This window comes from Nerophis lumbriciformis, linkage group LG21 (assembly GCF_033978685.3).
Source record: "Nerophis lumbriciformis linkage group LG21, RoL_Nlum_v2.1, whole genome shotgun sequence".
Classification (NCBI taxonomy): Eukaryota; Metazoa; Chordata; class Actinopteri; order Syngnathiformes; family Syngnathidae; genus Nerophis; species Nerophis lumbriciformis.
The window spans coordinates 19,486,125-19,498,545 of record NC_084568.2 but is presented as its reverse complement, the minus strand read 5'-3'; the positions used below and the strand labels follow the sequence as shown (position 1 = coordinate 19,498,545).

The following is a 12,421-nucleotide window of genomic DNA, read 5'->3' as shown; positions in this document are numbered from 1 at the left end:
AAACCTCCCTAATTGTTATAAATCACACTGTTTATATTAAACATGCTTCACTGATTCGAGTATTTGGCGAGCGCCGTTTTGTCCTACTAATTTTGGCGGTCCTTGAACTCACCGTAGTTTGTTTACATGTATAACTTTCTCCGACTTTCTAGGACGTGTTTTATGCCACTTCTTTTTCTGTCTCATTTTTGTCCACCAAACTTTTAACGTTGTGCATGAATGCACAAAGGTGAGTTTTGTTGATGTTATTGACTTGTGTGGCGTGCTAATCAGACATATTTGGTCACTGCAAGCTAATCGTTGCTAACATGCTATTTAGGCTAGCTATATGTACATATTGCATCATTATGCCTCATTTGTAGGTATATTTGAGGTCATTTAGTTTCCTTTAAGTCATCTTAATTCAATTTATATCTCATGACACACTATCTGTATGTAATATGGCTTTTAATTTTTTGCGGCTCCAGACAGATTTGTTTTTGTATTTTTGGTCCAATATGGCTCTTTCAACATTTTGGCTTGCCGACCCCTGTACTAGGTGTATGTATATACAGGTATGTGTGTATGTGTATATATGTACACTCTACTTGAAAAATGTGAACAGAAAAGAATGTGCAATCTAAAAGTTAACTTTTGTCGCCTTTGATGCAATATCATCAATTACACCATCATACCAAATCTGTATGATTGATGCTGTCTGATTATGGCAAGTCCAGATAGATGCTCCTGTGACTTAGAGGATCTCAAGCACGTTTTAATAAGCTTCACTGTTTCGAAGTCATGTGAAGCACAAATTTTTTAAATTTTTCACATAACCCAAATAATTACATGTAGTTATATGGGTCTATTTTAATTTTAGGATTGAAATACAATCTCTTTGGAAGCAGTTTGTGTTGTGTGGCCTCACTGGCCTGGGAGCAGATTATCCCCTCCCCCTTGCCAAATTGCCTCTTCCAGTGTTGTCATCTTGGCGACTATGTCGCTATATCTGGTGACTTTCAATTCCTCTTGGCCAATTATTTTTGTGAACCGCTACAAGTCTAGTGAGTTTTGAAGATTTTTGTGTGTTTTGGAAGCCCAAAGCAGTGTGCCCCTGCCCTGTTCCAAAGCACTCACAGGCGAGCAGAGCAGAGACCCTCACAGGGCGAGAATCATTTGCAGTCCGGGCTTTTATGGTGCATTCCATTTGTACTGGGAACTCAATATAAAATGGGTTACTATGGGAATGGTAGTCTATAAAACTGGTGAGTTTTGTTTTAATTCACATGGATTGCGCCCTGGGCGGTCGCCCACATTGCCCGTAGCAAAAACTGGCCCTAGATGGCATCCTTGAGGATAAAATAATAAATTATTATATTCAGTGTCGCTATGACATTATCATTTAGAACAGCGAAATGATCACTAAACGTGTGTCCTTATGTTGACATGATCAATTGATGAACTGCTGTTTATTCGTTTTCTTGCTCGTCACATTTTATTGTAGAACATAAATCATGCCTCTCACCTAGATAGTCGAAGGTGGATGATGTAATCTGACAATTTGGTACACTTTGACAGGCCAATTTACACCCAAAAATGGCAAGAACGACACCATTTTCTTTGTGAGGATTATGAGTCATTCTTCATCTAAATGGGAATATATGAACAACCTAGCAGTCGGCATCCTAATGACAGCAGACATTGTACAGTAAGTGGTGTTTGCTTTGTTGGCTCTCAAAGTCTGCAGTGAGTAATAATCAGTGATGTAATGGGGAGAAAAAGCGAACGTTGTGAGGCATTTATTAAATTAATGCACCACGTATGCTTAAAATGAGCAAAATATGTAAATATTAAATGGTATTATAAATGTGCCCATTACATATATACTTACATCATGTATGTAAAACTTTAATTGAGGTGTTTGGATGTTTTTAAGGGCTTTATAGGCTCCATTGTAAGCAGACTTTTGATCAAATGTATTTACTATTTACAATGCATTTTAAAAAATACATCCGTCATGTTTTTCATAATGATTGTGAACGATACGGAAAATTCCCCCCAAAAAAGTGCAGGTCTCCCTTAACTCAAAACACTTCTCAAATCAAGTCTCCCATTTAGATATTTAAGATCAATTTAAAAGCTCCACCAAAACAGCACAATTTGAACATCTAGCATGCCTTTTAAAAAAATTAAAATAAAACCTTTTAGATAAGAAAAGAATGTACTTCTAACAACTACAGTTCTTTTAGGAAGTAATGTAATAATAATCTACGGTTTTAATCTTGGTAACTCCTTCCATAAGCTTTTTAATAATTTCATAGATAAAAATGTCACCTTTTTAAATATAATTTTAACATCCTTGGCTGGCATCAGACCGATTCTGCTTCAGTGTGGTGCCGACGAGCAGTGATAGGCTCAAATAGTTTCGGCCATTTTGCGACGCGCTCTGCCATGTTTTGGATTATTTATTTCTTTAATTCAACTAATTCAACCCACTTTCTGTCTTTCCGTTTTTGGAAAAGTAAAGTTTTGTCCATCTTTACCTCTAAGCCAGAGGTCGGCAACCCAAAATGTTGAAAGAGCCATATTGGACCAAAAATACACAAAAAAAAATCAGTCTGGAGCCGCAAAAAATAAAAAGCCTTATATAAGTGTTATAATGAAGGCAACACATGACGTAAGTGTCTATATTAGCTATATTAGCCTACTATCAAAGGCTGACGCAAATCTTCGTTGACAGAAATGTTGTCAGTCTACCCCAGGGCAGCTGTGGCTATGAAAGTAGCTTACCACCACCAGGTGTGAATGATTGATGGGTTCTACATGTAAAGCGACTATATAAATCCCAGTTATTATTATTATTTATTATTATTTAAATTTTTATTCTACACATTTTTTGCAACGTTGGAAAACATTAGTAAAATGGAGGCTTCTCACAGGGTGAGATAACTTCTGGAAATTACTGGCTCAGAATGGCCGAAGGTATAGATGTGTGTGCCCAAGTTAAAGGAAACGGCAGGCTGTCTTCTTCTAATGGATTTATTACTATCTTTGCAAGCTGGGTAACGTTTGCTGTGGTCTGGAACAACAGGCACATAAACAACTATGAGAAACGCAGCCAATATTACATACAGATAATGTGTCACGAGACATGCAAATATAAAAAGTAAGGGAAATTAAATGAGCTCAAATATACCTACAAAAACGAGGCATAATATGCAATATGTAAATACAGCTAGCCTAAATAGCATGTTAGCATCGATTAGCTTGCAGTCATGGATTGACCAAATATGCCTGATTAGCACTCCAGCAAGTCAATAACATCAACAAAGCTGACCTTTGTGCATTCACGCGCAGCATAAAACGTTTGATGGACAAAATGAGACAAAGGAGTGGCATAAAACACGTCTTTCTGTAGCAGCATCAGAGAAAGTTGTACATGTAAACAAACCACGATGAGTTCAAGGATCGCTGAAATTAGTAGGACAAAACGGCGCTTGCCAAATACTTTCATCAGGGAAACATGTATAACAAACAGTGGGATTTCTAACAATTAGGAAGGTTTGTGTCATGTGTGTTCTCCAACAGAAAATATATTTTTTTTTAAATTATATTTTCACACATCTCTGAAAGAGGTCCAGGGAGCCACTAGGGCGGCGCTAAACACAAGTATAGAACTCTCTATCTGACACTTTGAAAAGTATACCTGCACTTGTCACTTTCCAAAAAACAAACAAAAAATTGTGGCTAGTTGAGCAACAATCGTGTTCCCATGTTTAGTTTTTACAAATTTTTACTAATTGGTTCTTATCTAGTTTGCACTTTGTCTGTGTTATTATTATTATTATTATTATTATTATTATTATTGGCTTTTATCTAGTTTGCACTTTGTCTGTATTATTACCTTTGTCTGTATTATTACTATTATCATTATTATCTTTGTCTGTATTATTACTATTATCATTATTATCGACTCCTCTTTGCCTCATTCTTTTTATTTTCCTATTTTAATGATGTTAGATCTGTGTTGTTGTTGTTGTTAAGTGTTGTAAATTAGCTTTGGCTACAAACACTATGATGCATACATTGGATGACTGTTTCAGATATCTATGTTTCTGTATCTGTCCCTATTTCAAATAAACCAGAAAGTAAGTAAAGAGCCGTGGGTTGCTGACCCCCGCTATAAGCTAATGGCAACTCAAATGTTTGCTTGCAACTTAAAGCATAAGAATTAGTCGAGAGACAACTCTAACTTTCAAGTTTAGGTACCACTGTATTATATTGAATGTAGGTATTGGGACTGCATTATCATCTTCATATTTTGCACTTCTACAGAATGAGGTCATCACCGTCACCTTAGAAGCCCGACACACACTTGGGTCGACCCTGGGGGGGAATCCGTTTCATCAAAGCGGGACCTGCAGCTCCTCTCACCCACATGGACCAAGGCGGACATCCTGCACCCTCGTTTGAAGTCGACGTGGATCTGGGCTTCGCTCTCTTCTTCCTCTTCGTTCTGTGTTTCTTCCTGCTGGTGACGGTGGTGCGATGCGCCCAGACGGTGGTGGATCCTTATGGCTCCATCTCCACCTCCACCTATCAAGAGGAGCAAATTACCTGAAGACCTGGAGAGGTACTTCCGTCCGCACTAAAGACGTAATTGCAAGTAAAGATTCCCCCTGTGGACTGTTCACAAATTGCAGGGGTCAAGTGACTTTAAAGCACAACACAAATCCAAAAATACTATTTTGAAATATGTTTTAGTGTGTTTAATTTATGGATCTTTCTGCATCTGTGCCATTTACTTGTAATGTTCTCAAAATAAACATGAATATTTGTCATTTTTACAACTCCAAATCTGACTCATTGAATCACTCGAACTGTGTAAGGGCCTATCTCAGGCAACTTCCCAATGTAAGATAAATATGATTCATCTAAGTGACAGACTGAAAATAACAGTAATGAGTATTTAGCACAGACATAGCAAATACCGTATTTTTCGGACTATAAGTCGCAGTTTTTTTTCATAGTTTGGTCTCCAGTGCGACTTATGTTTTTTTCCTTTTTTATTATGCAATTTTCGGCAGGTGCGAGTTATACTCCGAAAAATACGGTACATGTTTATACATTATAGTGATAAAAAGGCATCTGGTATCTGTTGCACTAGGCCTACTCAGTGGCCTAGTGGTTAGAGTGTCCGCCCTGAGATCAGTAGGTTGTGAGTTCAAACCCTGGCCGAGTCATACAAAAGACTATAAAAATGGGACCCAATACCTCCCTGCTTGGCACTCAGCATTAAGGGTTGGAATTGGGGGTTAAATCACCAAAAATGATTCCCGGGCGCGGCACTGCTGCTGCCCACTGCTCCCCTCACCTCCCAGGGGGTGATCAAAGGGGATGGGTCAAATGCAGAGGACAAATTCCACCACACCTAGTGTGTGTGACAATCATTGGTACTTTAACTTTTTTTACTGCTTTTGTGCATATGAAGGAGGATCTTGGCTTTGTGTGGCCTTAAAAAAAGATGTTATTTTTTTGGTAACACTTTAGTATGGGGAACATATTCACCGTTAATGAGTTGCTTATTAAAGTAACAGACTTAATTTAGAGTTATTTGGACACTCGGGGAACATATAAGTGTTAGGGTTACTAATAAGCAATAATTCTGAGGTTATTGAGGGAAGACTTTTAGTTAATGGCTTACTGGTTGTATAATAAGGCTATGCAGAATAAGGCATTAATAAGTACTTTGTGACTAATTAAGAGCTAATATGTTACTAGTTTGCATGTTAATAAGCAACTAATTAATGGTGAATATGTGTTCCCCATACTAAAGTGCTTCCTTTTTTCCCCCCAGCTACACAGGCAAATAATATTGTTGATGTAGATGCCCATTATATCGGCTGAACAGATTCACTTTATAAAAGAGAAATGTGGGATACTTCTCTTGTTGCCTTATTGGTATTTGAATTTATTATTTGGTACAGCCGGGCCAGAGCAGGAGGGGATAGAAAGAGAAAAAAAAAGGAAGCAAGAGGGGGAAATTGCAGGGACAAGAGGGGGATAAGACAGAGAGTCAACAGCAAACACAACAGTAACAAAACAACATCAGCAAATAGGATATGTACAAATATGATGGTAAAATTGATAGCAAAGAAGCAGTTAGTGAAATAAATAATAATACTACAGAAATGATAATGAACATTATTACACTACAAATTGAGCAATACAAATACCAATAGAAATAGCACTATTGATAATGAATAATAACAATAATTACCTCTTATCAACAATACAATTGTTTCAAATGCAACAATACATATATGTAATGATAATTTGGAATACAAAAGAAAGCAGATAAATGGAGGGGAAGAAAGACAAGCCAACTATATTAACCTTGTAGATTGTTTTAGTAACAATAGGTTAAGCTTTGTCAATGTGCCATGTGTTACCCAGTTTCCCCTAGGGCAACAACGTTTATATGCATGAGTGTATTTATGTATATGTATGTAAGACTTTGGTTTTTAATATCATTAAGACTACTGAATTATTAGAGACTCCACCCTTAACCTAACGTCATAGCTCCACATACACACACTTGGTGTACTGTATTTACATAAAAACGAATCTACTCAATTTGCTAGGAATAAGGTTTTTACATGCAGCTTGTAATGTGTAACGCTTACATGGGCTAGGCGGGTTAAAAGTATAAACCGTGTAACAGAAGATGGTTCGTCTAGGAGCCTGAGGTATGAAAGATGTCGACAACTAGTTATCTTGGTTTCGACTGCATGAAATGTATTAACACACGAATATAGATGACACAATAGAAAAAAATAATGCCCAAAACAAAAATACAAGATGCAGTCCTTCTGCCTTCTCGGAACCAGTTCACAGTTCAGTTCAAAAGGTACGCAAACGCTTTCGCGTCAGTCCAAAAGTTCAGTTCAAAAACAAAAGTAATCCAAAAAGGTTCGCGGCGGAGGAGAAAAAAATGCTTGTCCTACCGCGTAGGTGTTTAGCTCGCCATTTGTTGAGTTGAGTTTGAAGGTGGATAGGAAGCTCAGGTTGTTTGGGTCAACGGGTATTCCTTCCCGAAAAAAAAAACTTGGCCTAAAAGTCCAAAAAAACCAAAGTGAGTAACCTAGTTACCTCTTCACTAGCAAAGTACATTATATATGTACTTGAAAGCATAATGTAAGCATTCAATTGTCCCGAATGACTAATTTGTTGTACTAATAGGGACGGCGTGGCGCAGTGGAAGAGTGGCCGTGCGCAACCCGAGGGTCCCTGGTTCAATCCCCACCTAGTACCAACCTCGTCATGTCCGTTGTGTCCTGAGCAAGACACTTCACCCTTGCTCCTAAATGTGGAAGTAGTGTCAAAGCGCTTTGAGTACCTTAAAGGTAGAAAAGCGCTATACAAGTACAACCCATTTATCATTATTAATAAACCAATTGATATGACATAATTAACCATGTTGATTAATATACAATCATGAGTCCAATTAAAATGAACATTCATAAAACATTTCTAAAACAGATCATGATTTCTTATCTAAAGTGATAAAACTCAATCATAGATCAATTACAAATTAAATTACAAATTCAATTACAAGTTCAATTACAAATTCAATTACAAGTGCACTTATATAACCAAGTTTCATAATAATACTCATGATTGGCAACACTAAATTGGCCCTAGAGTGTGAATGTTGTCTGTCTATCTGTGTTGGCCCTGCGATGAGGTGGCGACTTGTCCAGGGTGTACCCCGCCTTCCGCCCGATTGTAGCTGAGATAGGCTCCAGCACCCCTCGCGACCCCGAAGGGAATAAGCGGTAGAAAATGGATGGATATTAGAAACTCAATGTATCATAATTCATATTCAAGTACTTATCCAAACATTCAAAATTGATAAACAATCAAGCAAAGTTAAATTAAAGTGTTGCGCAACAACCTAAATACACGCACCTGCGTTCCATCTGATTCGCATCCACAAAGTGGCAAAAGCATATTAGCAGTTTAAAGCCCTTTGCCACTTTGCTAGACTAAACTGTTGCCTATAAATCGGCTGGATGATCAGAAGAAAATAAAACATAATTACCTGAGTAATCGAGGCAAAACAACATACCATGCACGCCCCGATAATCGAACATGCCGGTGTTGTACCGAAATCTGTTACCCATCGGAATTTGTAACTCCAGGGGGCGATGTTCCCATGGCGTTTGTTTGATGGTTAAACGGCAAGCCCAAAGAGGAGAAGAAGAACGCTTGCGTAAATGGCGTAAACTATCCTTAATGCTGAAACGTTAGTTGTCAGAATTTCAGCATTAATAATAACAATAGACTCATACTATAATGAAAGTAAGTCATTGATTTCCAGAATATGTGTAATTTATTAATGCTGAAATTCTGACAACTGACGTTTCAGCATTAAGGATAGTTTCCGCCATTTACGCAAGCGTTCTTCTTCTCCTCCTCTTTGGGCTTGCCGTTTAACCATCAAACAAACGCCATGGGAACATCGCCCCCTGGAGTTACAAATTCCGATGGGTAACAGATTTCGGTACAACACCGGCTCTATGGAAGAATGGCAGCGGTTAGCGCCTATGCTAAAACAAATGCTAAAATAATATTGGCGACATGACACATGATTGTGAGTTTGGAATTCCGTTGATTATGCCATGGCAAAAGACTCACCTAATTAAGAAGTTTGCAAAGTGTGAGAATGAGAAGATTTTGCAAGCTTCTTCTCAAGCGTGTCTCACAGCACCGCAGCCACAGCAGACGGGAGGGGGTGGTAAAGTGAGCAGCACTTCCTTAAAAGGAAGTGAGCGGCAGGAAGTAACCCTCCACAATAAAAGTCTTTGCACTGTATGCATGTTTTCAATGGGTATTTTAAATATGGGTCACAAATGTATGGAGATAAAAAGGGTTTTCTGATTATCTGATTCATGGATTATCATTAATAGGTCATTATTATCATAATACATCACAATACATTATTGGTGCGTTTACTGGGGGGTTAACATCTAGCGACGGCTTTTTTTCGAACTTTAACCAAGGTTCCGGAATGCACCACAGTTATGTGCTATGAGATGCAAAAGGCAAACTATAAACAATTTTTTTCCAATGCTGGCACAAATAGATTTATTATATTTGTACCCTTCTGGATCCCAAATGTCGGCGTGGATGCATAAATGAGAGCTTTGACCTTGTTATGACGTCCACGTTGAGTGAACGACAGATGTGACTTTAGTGAACGAATCGAGTCTTTTGAACGATTTGCGTTGGGAGCCGTACAGGATCACCCTCACCATAGATATCTTAGAGAGACGAGCATCGATCGCTACTGCCTATTGGCGCTGACGAGCCGTAGGGCCGCCATCTTTAACAGGTATACATCGCCATCTAGTGACAGGATCGATGAAGTGTCAGCACATTTAATCCATCATAACTTTCTCAATACTTAACTGATTTTCACGCGTTTTTCAGTGAAAACGTCATTTGATACAGTGCAAATGAATTGTTGTAGTTTAATATTCACAGTGGGTCCGCTGGTTGGTGCAAGAATGCGCAGAACGATACGATGCCATGTGTTCTTCTTTGTTCTTTCGGCTGCTCAAAGAGGAGTAGAATACCGGTTCAAGATGGCGGCCGAATTTCCTGCGCCACAGCACCCAATGCAGCATCCATTCATGTGATATTTATGACCCTCACTCGTGACTGGCACCTGGACTACAACACGAGTCAGTCAAAGGAAGCATAGCTACATTTGGAATTGATTGTCTTTCCATCCATCCATCCATCTTCTTCCGCTTATCCGAGGTCGGGTCGCGGGGGCAGCAGCCTAAGCAGGGAAGCCCAGACTTCCCTCTCCCCAGCCACTTCGTCCAGCTCCTCCCGGGGGATCCCGAGGCGTTCCCAGGCCAGCCGGGAGACATAGTCTTCCCAACGTGTCCTGGGTCTTCCTCGTGGCCTCCTACCGGTCGGACATGCCCTAAACACCTCCTTAGGGAGGCGCTCGGGTGGCATCCTGACCAGATGCCCGAACCACCTCATCTGGCTCCTCTCGATGCGGAGGAGCAGCGGCTTTACTTTGAGCTCCCCCCGGATGACAGAGCTTCTCACCCTATCTCTAAGGGAGAGCCCCGCCACCCGGCGGCGGAAACTCATTTCGGCCGCTTGTACCCGTGATCTTGTCCTTTCGGTCATAACCCAAAGCTCATGACCATAGGTGAGGATGGGAACGTAGATCGACCGGTAAATTGAGAGCTTTGCCTTCCGGCTCAGCTCCTTCTTCACCACAACGGATCGATACAGCGTCCGCATTACTGAAGACGCCGCACCGATCCGCCTGTCGATCTCACGATCCACTCTTCCCTCACTCGTGAACAAGACTCCGAGGTACTTGAACTCCTCCACTTGGGGCAAGATCTCCTCCCCAACCCGGAGATGGCACTCCACCCTTTTCCGGGCGAGAACCATGGACTCGGACTTGGAGGTGCTGATTCTCATCCCAGTCGCTTCACACTCAGCTGCGAACCGATCCAGTGAGAGCTGAAGATCCTGGCCAGATGAAGCCATCAGGACCAAATCATCTGCAAAAAGCAGAGACCTAATCCTGCAGCCACCAAACCGGATCCCCTCAACGCCTTGACTGCGCCTAGAAATTCTGTCCATAAAAGTTATGAACAGAATCGGTGACAAAGGGCAGCCTTGGCGGAGTCCAACCCTCACCGGAAACGTGTCCGACTTACTGCCGGCAATGCGAACCAAGCTCTGACACTGATCATACAGGGAGCGGACCGCCACAATCAGACAGTCCGAAACCCCATACTCTCTGAGCACTCCCCACAGGACTTCCCGAGGGACACGGTCGAATGCCTTCTCCAAGTCCACAAAGCACATGTAGACTGGTTGGGCAAACTCCCATGAACCCTCAAGGACCCTGCCGAGAGTATAGAGCTGGTCCACAGTTCCACGACCAGGACGAAAACCACACTGTTCCTCCTGAATCCGAGGTTCGACTATCCGGCGTAGCCTCCTCTCCAGTACACCTGAATAGACCTTACCGGGAAGGCTGAGGAGTGTGATCCCACGATAGTTAGAACACACCCTCCGGTTCCCCTTTTTAAAGAGAGGAACCACCACCCCGGTCTGCCAATCCAGAGGTACTGTCCCCGATGTCCACGCGATGCTGCAGAGTCTTGTCAACCAAGACAGCCCTACAGCATCCAGAGCCTTAAGGAACTCCGGGCGGATCTCATCCACCCCCGGGGCCTTGCCACCGAGGAGCTTTTTAACTACCTCAGCAACCTCAGCCCCAGAAATAGGAGAGCCCACCACAGATTCCTCAGGCACTGCTTCCTCATAGGAAGACGTGTTGGTGGGATTGAGGAGGTCTTCGAAGTATTCCCTCCACCGATCCACAACTTCCGCAGTCGAGGTCAGCAGAACACCATCCGCACCATACACGGTGTTGGTAGTGCACTGCTTCCCCTTCCTGAGGCGGTGGATGGTGGTCCAGAATCGCTTCGAAGCCGTCCGGAAGTCGTTTTCCATGGCTTCCCCGAACTCCTCCCATGTCCGAGTTTTTGCCTCCGCGACCGCTGAAGCCGCACACCGCTTGGCCTGTCGGTACCTGTCCGCTGCCTCAGGAGTCCCATGAGCCAAAAGAACCCGATAGGACTCCTTCTTCAGCTTGACGGCATCCCTCACCGCCGGTGTCCACCAACGGGTTCTAGGATTACCGCCACGACAAGCACCAACTACCTTGCGGCCACAGCTCCAATCAGCCGCCTCGACAATAGAGGTGCGGAACATGGTCCACTCGGACTCAATGTCCAGCACCTCCCTCGTGACATGTTCAAAGTTCTTCCGGAGGTGGGAATTGAAACTCTCTCTGACAGGAGACTCTGCCAGACGTTCCCAGCAAACCCTCACAATGCGTTTGGGCCTGCCAGGTCTGTCCGGCATCCTCCCCCACCATCGCAGCCAACTCACCACCAGGTGGTGATCGGTAGAAAGCTCCGCCCCTCTCTTCACCCGAGTGTCCAAAACATGAGGCCGCAAATCCGATGACACAACTACAAAGTCGATCATAGAACTGCGGCCTAGGGCGTCCTGGTGCCAAGTGCACATATGGACACCCTTATGCTTGAACATGGTGTTCGTTATGGACAATCCGTGACGGGCACAAAAGTCCAATAACAAAACACCACTTGGGTTCAGATCCGGGCGGCCATTCTTCCCAATCACGCCTCTCCAGGTTTCACTGTCGTTGCCAATATGAGCGTTGAAGTCCCCCAGTAGAACGAGGGAATCACCCGGGGGAGCACTCTCAAGTACTCCCTCGAGTGAATCCAAAAAGGGTGGGTACTCTGAGCTGCTGTTTGGCGCGTAAGCGCAAACAACAGTCAGGACCCGTCCCCCCACCCGA

The 12,421-nt window shown here is 42.3% G+C and overlaps 1 long non-coding RNA gene across 2 annotated transcripts; it reads right to left on the bottom strand.

The window, feature by feature from the left end:
* Positions 1–356: 356 nt before the first annotated feature.
* On the bottom strand, positions 357–8,771 carry LOC133621002 (uncharacterized). Of its 2 annotated transcripts, none has more exons than XR_009817596.2 (3): positions 8,680–8,771; positions 6,987–7,092; positions 357–4,575 (listed from the first exon to the last, which is right to left on the bottom strand). It is a non-coding gene; the product is annotated as an uncharacterized lncRNA (long non-coding RNA). The 2 variants fall into 2 exon arrangements; XR_012051048.1 differs by having other exon boundaries at positions 7,007–7,092.
* Between the last annotated feature and the right edge of the window lie 3,650 nt (positions 8,772–12,421).